The sequence below is a fragment of the Colius striatus genome, chromosome 17 (assembly GCF_028858725.1).
Source record: "Colius striatus isolate bColStr4 chromosome 17, bColStr4.1.hap1, whole genome shotgun sequence".
NCBI lineage: Eukaryota > Metazoa > Chordata > Aves > Coliiformes > Coliidae > Colius > Colius striatus.
The window spans coordinates 10,276,192-10,291,526 of record NC_084775.1 but is presented as its reverse complement, the minus strand read 5'-3'; the positions used below and the strand labels follow the sequence as shown (position 1 = coordinate 10,291,526).

At 40.8% G+C, this 15,335-nt stretch overlaps 1 protein-coding gene across 1 annotated transcript in view; it reads right to left on the bottom strand.

Annotated features, from left to right (window-relative positions):
- The window catches only part of GALNT9 (polypeptide N-acetylgalactosaminyltransferase 9), a 142,637-nt gene that overhangs the window by 93,763 nt on the left and 33,539 nt on the right, over window positions 1–15,335 (bottom strand). The gene's annotated exons all lie outside the window — the stretch shown is intronic.

Genomic DNA, 15,335 nt, shown 5'->3' with positions numbered 1-15,335 from the left:
TACAGTGTTACCATAGCTACTTCACTAGCAGCTTGCTGGTGGCCTGTACCATCCAGGGAACCACTGTGTGAAAACTTCTGGCTAAGGAGCATTCTTGCACAATCTAAAAATAACCTGGAACAAGGACAGAGATTTACAGGAGATGTGAATGCTCTGACACAGTCTCTTTTTTTAAATTTCTTTTTGAATGTGATTTTCCTCTTGACCACACCAACATAACAAAGAAATCTGTCAGGCGTCCTCTTCATGAACAGGAAAGAGCCATCAGCTAAAGACATGGACATCACAAGATTTCTGTTGATGAGGGACATCTTTGATCTGACAGCAATTTGCTTCAGAGCCTCACTTGTATGAGCAGGATGTAGCAAATTGCATCTCAGTAAATTAGAGTGGTACTCGAGGAGTGGGTGCATTGCTGGTGGAAGAGAGACAGAGGAGGAAGTCCACACCAGGCCATGCATTCTGATGAGGTCCTGCATTAACACTAAAAGCTAGAGGAAACAAGGGAAGCAAAGAAACTACATAGCCAAAGTCTGGAGACAGCAAGGACACTGTGGCAGGGGAGGAGAAGGAAGTGCAGTGAGAATGAGAGAGCAGATAAAGCAGTGCTTGCACTGCAGAGAGACAAGCAATCAAAGGAAAGGTAGGATGGACACAAAGATCAGAAGCAGAGAAGCCTGTGTGGAAGGACCAACATTTTTGCCAAAGAAAAGACAGGGAACCACAGGAACCACTGAAATAGTACAAGAATATCTCGGGTAACCCTGCTGCAACAGGAACATCAAGATGGGCAAAGGCGAGCCTCAGAATTTAGCAGTGGTTTAAAAGCTGTCATAATTTTATTTATTACAGCAAGGATGAAGAACACCAAAAGAAGCTGTGCAGCTGAGCAGACTTTTCAAAGTACAGCAGTGATTTAGGAGTTTATCTCCTGCAGACTTCCAGTCAACCTTGAACTCCCAGTTCCTAAAGTCACTTCAGAAAATGAGATGGATGTGCTGAGGTAGTCAGGAGAAAGTACTGGTCTACTAACAAACACTTCTGATGATGTCTGGGAGCATGAGCAATCCTAGACAAGGGGCCTTTCCTTAAAATTCAGTGGGTGCTTAAGTGCTTTGTTGGATTGTTGCCCAAGTGCTTCCCAACCTATTCTGTAATTAGGAAACAGCCACAGCAATTTACAGTTAATACTTCCTTCATTCCAAGAAACTCTAACCAGCAATTGACACTCTGAGCCAAACAGTGACATTAGCAAGCCATATGCAAGGATGCTCTGCCATCAAAGCACTGCCATGCCCACTGCCTCCTTACAATGCCTTTGCAGCGCTATTCTTGGCAGGATGTAGACAACAGAGTGCACTGTAACAGAACACTCAGTCGCTGGTGCCTGTCTGCCAGGTGGAGAAAGTCAAAGTGTCAGGAAGACACGTGAGGTCCTCTTTGGCGCAGGAGAGAGGTCATTCCAGAGAAGTGCCAGGACATGCAAGGCTATAACAAGCCTATTGACTTTCGATAGCACATCCTCTCAGAAAATGGTTGGAGCAGCAGTCTGGAAACAGAGGGGGAGCATCAGGCAAGAAATCTATGAGCTAACAATAGAGGAGCTTAACATAGGACTAGTCACTTCTACTATTTGTTTTGAGAAGAAAAGTAACCAGAGGTTACTTTTACAAAGTGTCCTAGCAAGGCACACCATTATATGCTTTAACCTGACACCTAAAAGGAATTTGTTAAGAAGTTATAAATCATCCTTTTCTTGCAGCCCTGACACTGTGCAGTAAAGTGCCTGGATGTTTCTCAGGGTGCTGAGGGTTGGCTGCCCTGCTCGTGGGGCCCACAGCACCAGCATTATGCCCAGTACTCTGCCTAGGAAGGAAACACCATAGTCTCCACTTCTCTGGACTAGGTTTGACCACATTATGAACTGTGACAACTGGATGAGGGAGGACAATTATAGTAACTGATAGACGAATCTCTTGACCTCATTAACATCCATCTAACAGTACTGAGTTTGAAAAGAATTCGGAGCACACATTTGACCTCTGTGGCAGCTAACAGTGCTCTAACCTGGCCAGGCACAACTCACATTTCATATTACTGTGATTCTAAATTAGTACTATGGACTGTCATCAGATCTTGAAGTGCACAACCAGCAAAGGAGGTCTGCATGGGAGGCAGTGCCCCTCTCCAGGGCAGACAGGCGTGCTGCAGAGAAACACACCATTGGGGGCAATTTAGGAGCACCAATTCCAAACAAAGACTGATGATGCCACGGCTAATCATCTCCATGGACCAGCTGAGGATGGATTAGACCTGATATGTGAAACAACCCTTCAGGCACCTTTATACAACATGCCAAGCATCAAACCTGAGGCATCCTGCTGTTGTCTGTATTGGCTACCGCAGAGCTTAGCTGGCATCTGAGAAGTATTTCCTTTCGACGTGACAGAGAGCTTGATGTCACATATTTTGCTCTACTCTGAACATGATTTTCACTCATTCTTTCCCTTGCATTGAACTCATTCCTTAAATGAACATTTCCTAGACAGTCCACTGAGCCCAAATGTGAATACTGTCTATGCAGGCATAAGAAAACAGGAAAGGCTCTTCAGTTAGCAGACCAGAACCTTGGAAAAAACCCAATCATGTAATAACACAAAAAAGATTAGAAAACATAGATTAGAAACTGTGGCAATGAGAAAACAAAAGCTTGTCAGCTCTCATGGCATTCATGTGAGCATGCAGGCAATAAAGGAAAGAAGGACATTTTCTTTTGCCTGAACCTTAATTCCTTGATAGCTGTATTACTCTATTTGTGAAGGACACACACTACAGCCATTCAGGTAGTTAAGTGCATTACCAAGGAAAGAAGAATCTTCCCTACTCTTTCTCCTTCCTTCTCTCCTGTCTGCTTGCTTGCTAAACTGAGTTTTGCTTGCAGACCTTAATATACTGAGTTTGGAAACAGATTATGCAATGCATTTAGAGATTCGTGACAGCTTTACCCTTCAGGAAGAAATGCAAACAAAATTAAAGCTGCTTCATGAATCTTTAAAGTATTTAATACAAGATTTTTTTTTGAGCAAAGCACTGGGATGGAGATGACTCTGGGTTTCTCTCCTTCACAAACTTAGAATCATACTTGATGAAATTACTGGACATGAAGAAACCTTCTCTGCAGTTCTTCCACAAAACAAAATCTCAACATGCTCCATATCTTGAAAGCTGCAGAATGGTCTGTGTTTGTGTTTTATAAGCCAGAGCAGGGGAAAGAGGTGGAAAGGCACTTCGTAGGGTACATGATCAATGAAAGGACAAAGACAAATATGAAAAAGATTATGGAATCTTTGCTTGTTGATGATAACAAATGCTACTTTTAATCACTGGGTCAATGGGTGTTTTGAACCCGTTAAATCAAAGACTCCAAGTAATCTTATATACACGGTTACCTTCCAGCACCTAAATGCTGCTGTGGCTCCCACAGGCACAGACGATTTACAACAGCTAAATCACTAAATTTAGTGGCTATTCCAATGCCTGATTTCTTTCTCCAGAAAACCACTGAGGCTTTGTAGCTAGCGCTTGAGGTAGTAGTAACTTTTCAGATTAACAGATAAACTAGCATTACACCCTTGTTCCACACTGGCACAACAGTGGGAATGTGACAAGCTGCAAACATCTCCTTCCCCAGCATGGGGTTCAGCTGCTGACCAGTCCATGGCAAAAGCAATGACAGGCTACAAAACAGGCAGTGGTACCAAACACTGATGTTCTACATATCTGGAGAGAAGCAGCCCATTGTATTTACAACTAAGGTAGTAAGAGAAGCCTCAGTTGCCTTCAGAAAAAGCCTAGAAACTATGGGGATACCAGAAGTTGCTTTTTTACCACGGCTTTTTCTCAGCAGTGTGTGTTGCTTTATAGAGCAGCCTCTGTTTTGATTTATCATACAGAAGGAACACCTCCTCCCTTTTTCCTGAAGTTATTTGGGGAAGTGCACATACAGGATACAGTGTGATTCTTCTTGGTGCTGTAAGCTTGATAGTCTAGGCAGCTCCAGAAAGCCATCAACACTGATGAACAAAGGATTTGGTGGGTGAATTTCCTCCTGAGTGACAGCTAAAGAAATTGGGACAGTTTTCCCTCCACCTCTGCAAGTACTATAACAATACTGTCACTATTTGGACATCCAGCATTACACTGACTTCCTGAATCTGTCCATTTTTTGGGTCCTCAGCAAAGTATTTGCCAAAGCAACAGAAGTAAATTTTGAGCTCTACTGCCTGATCCTTCTTGAAAGAACTGATTGACAACTTTGCAAGAACTAAATGTAATGCTGAAGAAACAACTTCCCTTTCTATTGCTTGAGAGGTCTTTTTCATAGTACACATTATTTAAAACACTCTTCTGTCAGGACTTTACAGTCTGCAAATGGTTGGCTCTCCTAACTAACTTCTACCTGACTTCAGTTGCTCCATTGGCCACACTCCATTCAGTATGTCCTGTTATCTCTGATAAAGATATTCATTAAAATAAAGACACTCCCTCAGCTGTTCCTGAGGACAGTGTCACTTGTTCCTCCTACAGTGTTTCAGTGCTTCATATTAAAAGAGGAGTCAAGGTAAAACAACTAAACTAACCTCACACCAGGTTTTATGGTACAGAATGGTGTTGATGGTCATTTTCAGGATTATAATAAACTGAGATACAATACTCCATATCATGGGAATTCCCAGCAGCATTTTTTTTCACATTCCCCCTTGACAGTTTTTCCCCTATTTTGAATCAAAAAGTCTAAGGAAGAAATCACTCACATTCATTAGAAAGAAATCAGGCCAAATCCTTGGTTTCTCTGCTAATCAAAAAACACTTCTTGTAACAAGTGTCCTTTATTATCAACCAGAAACAAATTATGGCAAGTTATTGCAATAATTGCACATCAGCACACATCTACTCCTGGCATTTCCCACATTCCCAGCCTGAACAATTGGACATCAAGCCTATAGGACTTGCAAAATGAAGAACAGAAAGCAGCAGCTTTTTAAAATGAAATGTCTTTTACACCTTTGAACTCTCTTTTCTCTGTCCTATTTCCTACAGAAAAGACCAAATTTACAAGATTTTCTGTCCTGTAATACTTCCATGAAGGAGAGAGCCCTTTCAAGCTGGGACACAGGCAGTTCCAGAGGCAGGTTAAAGCTCCCCATGAAGTTGCAGTAATATATGTGTGACAAATGTTTCCTGAGAATCAGACATTAATTTTGCCCCTTTTTAAATTCCAGGCCACTACAACTAGGACTAATTTCCCTGCACAAAAAAACCCCTCAACACTTTTATATCTTTTGTTTCTTAACACACTTACTGCTCTGTTTGGCTTAATTCCTTCTTTCTCTACAACAAATTATTTTGTGTCTATGGTAGAAAGACCTGGGAACTGTCAATCAGTGACTAATAGTACAATTAATATATGCGGCATGAAGATGGCTCCACTTGTAAGGGATATTAACCCTTACATTTAGGATTATTAGACTATTCAAAAGCAGCTACAACACACATAAAATAAGAGGCCTTGTACTTCAGTGAGCTATTTCTGGCTTTCCTCGGGCAAACAATAGCAGAAACATGCCATCATGTCTAATACTTATATTGATTTATACATATAAAAATGCTTAAACTCATTTAAATCACTTTTAAAACAAGCCTCTTTATTAATATAAAAAAAAAAGGCTAAAAGCTCATGCTCGGATCCTTCTATAATAAAAGGTATTTTTTTTGGTAACTTATCTTGAGCCACTAATATGTTTTGAAATACAATCTGTAAGAAATTTCCACTCTATCCCCCAGTGTGCCCATTCAGATCTGCCCGTGGCTGTATGCACACTGCATCACAAAGCATTAGGCTGATTGGAAATTAATGGAGAAGATGAAGTCTGCTTTCAAGTGCTTTTCAAAAATCCCCAGAGAACATGCATCACCCAGACGATATTATTTTTAATGGTGTTGCACTTAAATTCAAGAAAGCGCCTAACTAAACTCCAAGTGACGTGTATTCTGCCTAATTTTAGGTGATTAAATGCCAATGGCCTATTTGGATTTGTCAAGTGATTCTCAAGGTTTTTGAAAGACCCTGCTCTATGTTCCAGTTGGATATTTAGCTTTCAGCCTTTAAAAGGAAAAACTAAACAAGAACTGTCTTTAAAAAAATGAGCAAAAAGATGTTCTTGCAAAATTCTGCTTTGAGACTGGAGAGCTCTTTGAACTTGAATGGAAACATAATCATCAGGGAAGTCAATGAAATTGATACTAAATAAAGGCAAAACTCAAGGTATTTTGCCAATTCATAATAGTCATGCTTTGATTCGAAGTTCTTACCAGCAAAACATACTCAGAACCTTTTGTGCAGCTTTTGGAAATTTAAGTCTGGGAACTATGCTGTCTGTAGAAGAGAGAGAATGTGCTCTCATCTCAGTGCTTTGCCAAACCCCTCATATTTCAAATAGAGAAGATTCAGAAAGAGCTGTTCAAGAAGCCAGGAAATGTTTTCCAGGGTGCATTCACAAAATTGGCTGCTACCCTGTGGTACCACTTCTTGTTCCTGCCACCGAGGGTCATTACTTTCCAGCTAGCAATGTGAAGTCAGCTCTTTAGCTGCATTTCCAACCGTGATTTCTAGCTGATTCCCCATTAAGAAGTGCTCTTCTACTCTAGGTGATGCATCAAGATCCTAAAAAAAAAGGATCTTTATGGCAAAGAAAAAAATAATCCCAGTATGTCTGCAGAGTGAGAAGGTAATAGCCCAGATATCCAAAAGTGGACTAAATATCTTAAGATACCAACTTCTCTGAAATGTCTCTCCCATAGCCCTCCACGTCCATGCCAGATTTAAGGGGAAAACACTAGAGTGGACGAAATCAAAGGAACAATTTTCAATAAATAATGTATAAGGGTAAATTCATCATTTTCCATTTGCACAGAACAGTCTTTTGTACCCTTGAAGTTATTTGCTATGCAGATAAGAATGTTTAAATACAGAAAGTTATCCCTATTAAAAAATTGACAGCAAGTATTTAATATTAAAAATTCAAGGTATTTTTGTTTAATTTTGACTATCTCAGTCCCTCAGCTGGTGCTGTTGGTGCTGGACAGAGGCTGAGTATTAGTGTTATCTAGAAATGTAGGGCAATAAAAAAGTTTTCAAGGTAAGTGCTGCTGAGTTCTTCACAGATTTCATTACAGGTTTGCTGTCACATTGCAGTGTGGTGGTAAGGAGGAGGATAGAGGAATGCAATCATTTTCCACTATTACTTCAGCTAACAATGTTTTTTATGATCCCAGGGGGACATACAACAATGTTTGGCAAACAATCCTTTCTTTAATGGGCTCCAGTATATTTCACAGGAGACCAGCTTTAATCTCTGGTCAAATCCATTTATGCAGCAGAATGTTTCTTTCTACCTGTGTACAAATACAGGGCAGTTGGAGGAGAAAACAACCAAATGGGAGGTCAGTCATGAACTAAGTAAATCCATCCCCTCGCTGCCTGCCAAAACTGTGGTGAGAAGCTCTTAATTTTGCCTTGTCCCAGCAGTTGCAAGGCTGGCTGTAGCCCAGAAAAGGTAATGCTTCCCTGGTACTCACAGCACTTGATGTGCCCGATTTGACTAACCAGCAATGGCCTTGAAATGTTTAAATACTAGTCACAGGGTTTTCCCCTCTTGCTTTAATGATCAATTTCTATCAGAATGAAAACAGACCGAGTTTATGGTATGTGGGAAGAATTATGGTTCAAATGGAGCAGTGTTCCAAGAACAAATGCATAAAGAACATTGATTTAGCACTGAAAATGGGAGTATTAAATCCATGATGCTTTGATGCTTTATATGGGATTGAGCAGAGAGCTTGGTTGTAGTAGCAGTATGTTTATAAAAGGGCATGTCTCTGAGTCAAGCAGAGAGGACAAATGAAGGTGCACATGCTGCATGTGTTTCCCTTGGTAGACAGGGGTAGGAAATTGCCTGACAGGCTGAGCCTTTCCAACAACAGATGATGGAGAGCATCCAAAGGTCTCAACTAACTTTGAATCAGGATCCTCCAGGATAAATAACTGGGCAAAACCAGCTTTGTGAAAACCTAAGAGCAGCCAGATCCTGAAGTGCAGGTAGGACCTTACTCCTCTTTACATCCTTCTCAGAGACACTTGCAGGATTGTTCTTTGTGTATTATAACTACTTTATGAAATGTCCTATTCCAATAAAGCAGTTAAGCATGTCTTAACTTCACTGGGGTTACTCATACACTTAAAACTAGGAACATATTTAAGTGCTTCATTGGACTGAAGCCTAATTGCACTTTTATAGCTTTTGTTTAAATTAAAGGCTAGCTAGAGGTGAACAGCACAGTATCCAACAATTTCACGCATTTAAAAGTTAAATGTTAACATAGTTTCTTACCTTCTAATTATTTGGGGCACTTCAGAAAACTCTCACATTTTAATGTAATTTTGATTACATTGAGAAATAAAAACAGTTTTTAAAACTCCAGCCACCCTCACTGTCTAGCACAAAGCTGATATCTAGGGCACACACTTCATAGCAGCAAAACACCTTAACGTATGGGGATTTTTCTGTATACATGAGCTCCCATTCTAATTCAGAAAAACAGGTCAGCCTACACACCCTCTTCACTCAGGCTGACAGAAATTAGGCATCAATCTGAGACCAGGCAACGTACTGAAGTATGACAGGGAGTTTGAGCTGGCCAAGGACACATGCTCATCTTTTCCTGACTCTGAGAAGCTCTGGCCATGTAGCACTTCAACATTCATGCACTGCACTCACCAAATCTGCCTGCTGAGAACCAACTTCCATTTTCCCTCTTTGTTGTCTGGTGGCTTTTCCTACTTTACCATAGACATTTTGAAGTCACATCCTCAGCGTTTGAAGATTAAAATTAATTTGCCATCAGAAAGAAACACTGAAGGGAGGAGGAACTGATTATTCCAATTAACAGTCTGCCCAGTAGACTGGGGGTGTACTTACAACTGTGTCCTCCATCCCTCATCTACAGACAGACACGTGCAACCTGTTCCAATCACACCATTTGCTCAAACATGTACGTAGAGAAACTTTCCCCTCACTGCTTCCAGAGATTCCCAGATCTGTCAGGCAAAGGAATTGAGTGTTCCTCTCTGAGCAAACAGAACACAAATTCCCTGTCTCTTGGGTACACGTGGGTTAATAACACCGAGGCAATAAGCCATTGAACTAGCTGTAGGTCATGCATTTGTTTTCAGGCAGTGTAGAAAATATAAGAGCAAAGCTTCAATGTCATTTTTATCTTGAGTTTAATGTAAACTGCACCATGACCCTCTGGGAGAACTGTGTCCTAATGAAACATCCACAGAGGGCTTGAAAGCTTACTCCAGTTGCTGAATGAGACAACTGTTCACTTTGTGGATGGAAATAACCAAAATGTATGCCTTTCCTCTAGAATTTTAGGGATACAGCCTAACTTAGCAACAGCACCCAAGGGTATTTTAGTGCACTGCTTTAATTATTATTGCTGCTATTAATATTCTACCATTAGTCAACTCCAAACTACCGTCTCTGCCAAGGAGGTGTGTTTCATACCACCCTAGAGGCTAGCCCAATGCTAGGTCATTCTGAAGACAAAATGCATAAATGCAGACTAAAATAAAGTCTGGGAGCCTAGAATAAATAACAGACTCATCCCTTGGAGCAAAGAGGAAAATAAACTAATTAAGGAACTATTTGATAACCTGAAGGCATCTCACACAGGTAAAATGCAACTCCAGAGGGTTTTGTTTCTAGAAGCTGAGAAACAGAGAGCTTTGTGTATAATACACAGAGATGGAATCTGCCGTAATTTTAAAGCTATCTAATGCCTCACTGATAAATCCTGCCCCACCAGCACCACTAAAGGTTGTAGGTGCAATTCTTAAACCAAGGGGATGACAGTGCTGGGTAGCCAGCTCTGCTGCTCTCCACTGTGTGTGCTCATCTATACATTAGAGGTGGTCACAGTGATGTACAGAGGATTCTTAAGAGCCTGCAGCCCACACCAAGCCTCTTTGCAAAGGGTAACTTTCCTTCAAATATTCATTAATCACAGACTTAGGCCAGTCACCTAAGATAGAGCATTTACTTGCACACTGAATGAAAAAAACCTCCAAAACCAGAGACACAGAGTGTGCCTACATTTCCCCAGTGACTCTGCCTTTACAATACTAGTTAAAAGCTCCATTTGTGTGAAAAAATGAAATTTCCCAGTTAATTTTCCCAGTGCTCACAAGACTATTTCTCTCAATGCACAGAGTCATCAAGAACCACGGAGTTGAGGAATCTGATTTTTCACCACATTTTACACCCCGATCTCTTGCTACAGGCAGAGATTGAGTTTTTCACCACCTTGGAGTTCTGAGGCCTAGTAACACATACTGCATGATGCTGCTTCACAAGGGTGATTTAAATGTGACAGAGAAGAAACAAAGAGTGTTCAGTCTAGTGCTGGCTCTACAAAGGAGGCAACATGGCACAGGCTTGGAGCTCCTGTTCCTCAGGGCTTGCACCACATTTCAAAAGAAATCTCCAGGTGGGAACATTCAGCTGCTGAAGGATTTCTTGTGGCCAAAAGGACTCAGGCCAAAATTGCACAATGGTTTCTTATTAAGATAGCCAGTTGGTTTGATAGAAATTTAGGGAAAAGAGTACACAGACTGCATGGGAAGCAACTGTCCCTCGATCTCCTTCAGAGTGGGACCTGGCAAGGTGACCTGGTTTGAACATGGCTTCTTTTTGAGTCCACAGCAGAAAGTTTAGAAGAGAGAGATAAAAAAGAGAAGACTTTCTCAAAAAAGCTTAAGGAACAGAAAACAGAGGCCCCATATTTCAACATCATAAAACTATCAAGCAGCTTAACTGGCAGATGCTGTTTCAGAGAAACAAAACCTTGGAAAGCATCTAGATCAAGCTAACTCAGTTAGAGAGCTTACATTTGCTAGCCTGTAACTGTCAGGTACTCCTGGTTCAGGCTAGTTTTAAGAGTCTCTCACTTTTATTAGCACTAAATTCACTCAAAAGAGAAGACACGGGCAAAACAAGCAAGAACTGACACTATTAAAATGAAACACTGCATCAACTTGGAGCTCACAATTCAGCTTTATTTCAGATAGAAGAGTAACTTGTCTGACATTTTGGCCTGGTCATGCTTTTATTGCAAAGGCACAAACAACTAAAAAAACTTGATGTTATTTGACCCGAAGCCTTGGCTATGAAACCTGTCCAAATAACATAGGAACCAAAACTAGCTCATTTTCAAAGTTACACCAAGAAAGCATTTGGAGATAATACATATGTCACATTGTCAGAAGAATTAAATTTGCATGCACATTTTAAGCAAGAAAAGGAGAATGTCATCTGAAACCATTAGAAGAATTCCTGCTAAGCAGTAAGAAGGATATCAGAGATACAGAGACATCAGAGAGACATGTAAGGAAACACAGAAAGAAAAGAAATCCCATCCTGAATTCATTGCCTGACTTGTTCTGTTACTTCTTTTTATCATGTAATGTGATATCATGGAGTGTAATATAACATGACAGTTTAGAAATTTACAGGAATACCCTTTTCTCTCTGGAAGTGATAGTGGGCAACAATCAGCCATGGGCCCAGGGGAGGGAAATGAAAGGAATCTTAAAACACCAACACAAAGATACAGACAGCTGCAGGTCATGGCTGGATCTCTGTAGTACTTCTGCATTACAGGTATCTGTTTACCTGGGAAGGAGTAGCTTGCACAATTGAAGAAAGCACCTTCCCCACTGATCTTCTAAAGGAGGAAATACTCCTTCTGCTATGAAAACACTGTGGCTCTGTTTGCAAGTTCAAAAAATTACTACAGTCTCTAAAGCACACTTTAAAAAAAAAATAAACCAAAACAACCATGTTCAATGTAGCTGGAAATGTGCAGGTCACACAAGACACATTTAGTCTTATGATCTATACAGAAAATGAAGGAATGCAAACCAGCTTTTTGATTGCCTTGTCTTTTCCTTCCAGCTGAAAACTGTGCTGTATCCACAGTTTTGCATCCACAGCTGCTGAGGAGGGACCTTACCCTGATTGCCCACACTGCCAGGTCATTCTTCAACATGTGTTGCTAATACAGAAAGTCTCTCTTGTTTCTGCATGCCTTGGAGCACAAAACATTTTGGATTGGATTTACCCGAAATCCTTTTTAGGCTGGCTGTCCTAGGCTCCCGAGGGTAAAACCTCCAGAGGACATCACACACAATACATCTTAAGCAATGCCATCATGTGTTTTCCACTGACTATAAAGGCAGTCAAGCTGATCACCTTAAATTAGACATCTAATTCCTAGTCAGTGTTATGCAACCCACCTTAAGTAAACTATTCATGTATTCAAGAGTACATTCTGGTGCAGACAAATTGCAGGGAATGTCTTCCAGTCTTGCTGCATTTAAACACAACACTGCAATCAGTTCTCTAGTTAATCAAATTCAGCTTCCACTAAATCTACATTTATCAGTGCTGACAGCCACGCAGAATTTGTCTTCAACAATTAATAAACACAAAGACACTGCAAAAATATAACAAGAGGAAAATGACTGCATTGGAATGTAAGGTGGGTTTTTGGAGAAGGTTGATCATTTTTATGATTCTTTTTAATTTAGCCTTGCTGGTCCTCCTTTCATTATCCTCTGTGCCAGTGTTAATAATGAAGATCTATGTTATATGCTTTATGGTATAATTAAAGTCACTACTTAATTGGAAAGTCTAGCTAGCGCTAAACAAAAAAAGAATCAATAACATATCTTATGGGAAAAGCCAGAGAAAACTTCTATAGAATATGAGAAATAACTGAGAGGTTTCTAAGTGTCCAGTACTGCTACAATGGAGACAGCATTAGGATCTGTGTCTTGCAAAGAACTTTGGTACTGTTTGAAGAAACTCTTGGGATTCACCAACCCCACTGCACAGCAAAGCAGAAGGTAGAGTATTACCATAGTGCAGCCTGGTCAGTCTCATGTCTTACCTCATGACCATGAGCTACTGCTGCTGATCAAGCAGGAGCAGTCTGAGAACCTTCCTGATGATGGCCTGAAAAAGTGTCTGGAAAGTTTCTCAATAGTTTCTTTGTTATTATTATTATTGGTAAATATGGTCAGTGTTACTCTGTTCCTCAGTTCCACTTCTCATTGGAGCAATTTAGCATTGGATAGCCAACCAAATTTTCAAAGATTTAGTGGTGACCCAGGGTTTTGGAGACAAAGGTTTGAGCCCACATTTTAATGAATATATCATTATTTATGCAAAGCAAGCAGAGGTTGGGAGAAGACCTACAATACCTTCATAAACAGGATCAAGTCACGATTGTGGGTGTTGGTGACAACTATGGAGGTATAGCACAAATAAAAGGCCCTGGGTATACAGCCAGGGACTAGCTGGCAGTACCTAAGATGCACAAGATGTTTCCCAGCCAAAGGAGCAGCTGATTTTTCCCATCCTTTGAGGGCTTCACACACTTCCCGTATGAGCCCTTTACAGCCAAATAGGAATCACTTCCCAAAATACAGCAATAAGCCTTTGGCATGCATAGAAACATACAAATAAGCACAGCTGTCCCAGAGGCAGCAGCATGAGCAAATTTAGGTTGTCAACTGATATCCCAAATGAACCGAGTCAGAATTATACCACTAAACACTGTGTCAGAGCCCAGCTCTCCACAGAGGGAGCAGCACAAGGATGTTTTCAGTCAACATAAGCTCCTTCCATTTTTTGGACATGATGGAAAGTTAGCTCACACTTGTGCATGTCTTTGTGAGGCTCTAACACCAACCACATGTGCAGGTACCATGTGTGCAAAGGCGTCTGTGCCATTTGTAAGGGATGCACAGCCTGAGGAAAACGTCCAGTCTGTGTCACTTGGCAAAGCTGGCTGAGATCTGCATAAAGCCCTGGAGCACATGTATACACATGGCCCCTCTGCACTGTTCAAAATCCACATCTGGACATTGATTTGAGATCTAATTAAAACACTTCAGTTAGTTTCCTCTCTTACTCAATTTCCCTCCAATAAACAGTCCCAATCTGTTGCCCAGAGGTAATTCTGTCGGTTCCATTTTCTGTCTCTGTTTTTCTTTCTCTCTCCTTCAACTCACATCACATGTACAGAGTGGCCAAAATGGGGTTTTCAGAAATTTAGCATGGTGGTGTTAGAGTTACAAAGGGGAAAAAAAAGTTGAGAAGTTTCCTATTAAAAAATAAGTGTAACTAAAATCAAAATATTGTCCCTGTGCTGTAATTGTCAAACACTGTCAGCTGTGAAAAGGCTTGATTTTAACTAATGTTTCACTTTACTGTCATCTGACAAAGTACTGCTAGAAGTTAGTGATGGAGAAGTCACCATTTTAAATTGTTAATGGGAAACTAAATGTTTCATTGCTCTAAACATTTGGTTTAATCATTTCACAGAAGACGTTCAGCCTGACACAAAATCATTTTAGGTTTGTTGTGGTTTTTTTCAGTTGTCATTTCTGTTCATCACAAATTCTGATTCCTCAAAAGCTGTGGATCTGTTCCAGTTCAAATATTCCTTGCAAAAGGACTTGTTCTGTTGCACTCTGATTAACCTGGGAAGAATCCTAAGGGTCTGCTTTAATTTGGAGATTCTTGTGTTGTTTTTCTAAGCGGTGCAAAGAATTTCCAGTGTCCCCAGAGGATCTGAAAAGTGGGTCATGAGGCAGAGCAAGCTGCAGAGGTGGAGAAAATCAAATAATACCAGGCCTAGCCCTCTCCAATCCACTGATCCAAAAGCTGATGCTCTTTGAAAGCCATCTGCCTTCCTGCCCTGCTCCTGCAGAGACATCCAACACAGATGGGCAGAGGAGCTGCCCACTCTGACAGCCTCGGGCAGGGGTTGTTCTTCCAGACTGCTGAGCCTCCTCTCACAACAGAGAACTTGCAAACACATACATGATTTGGCTTGAGAGAGCTGCTGACTGATGGCTTAGATATCAAAGTGAGTCCACAGAGCTCTATTGCCAAAAAGGAAGGTAAGAACTAAAGGTGCCCTGTGCTCTCCGAAGGCTCAAGCTCACCTGCCACTGAAGGACAAGCTCTTACAGAAAGGCTTTTCTAGCTACTGGCCTCATACTAGCTACTGTTATTAAATCCTTGAATGAACAAATTAGAGGTCTATTTACTAAGTCTGCCCCCTTGATAGCACGATTTGATCAATTCCAGAATCCTTTTTGATAGGTAATTAAAAAAGCTTTTCCTTAGGTATAGAGCAGA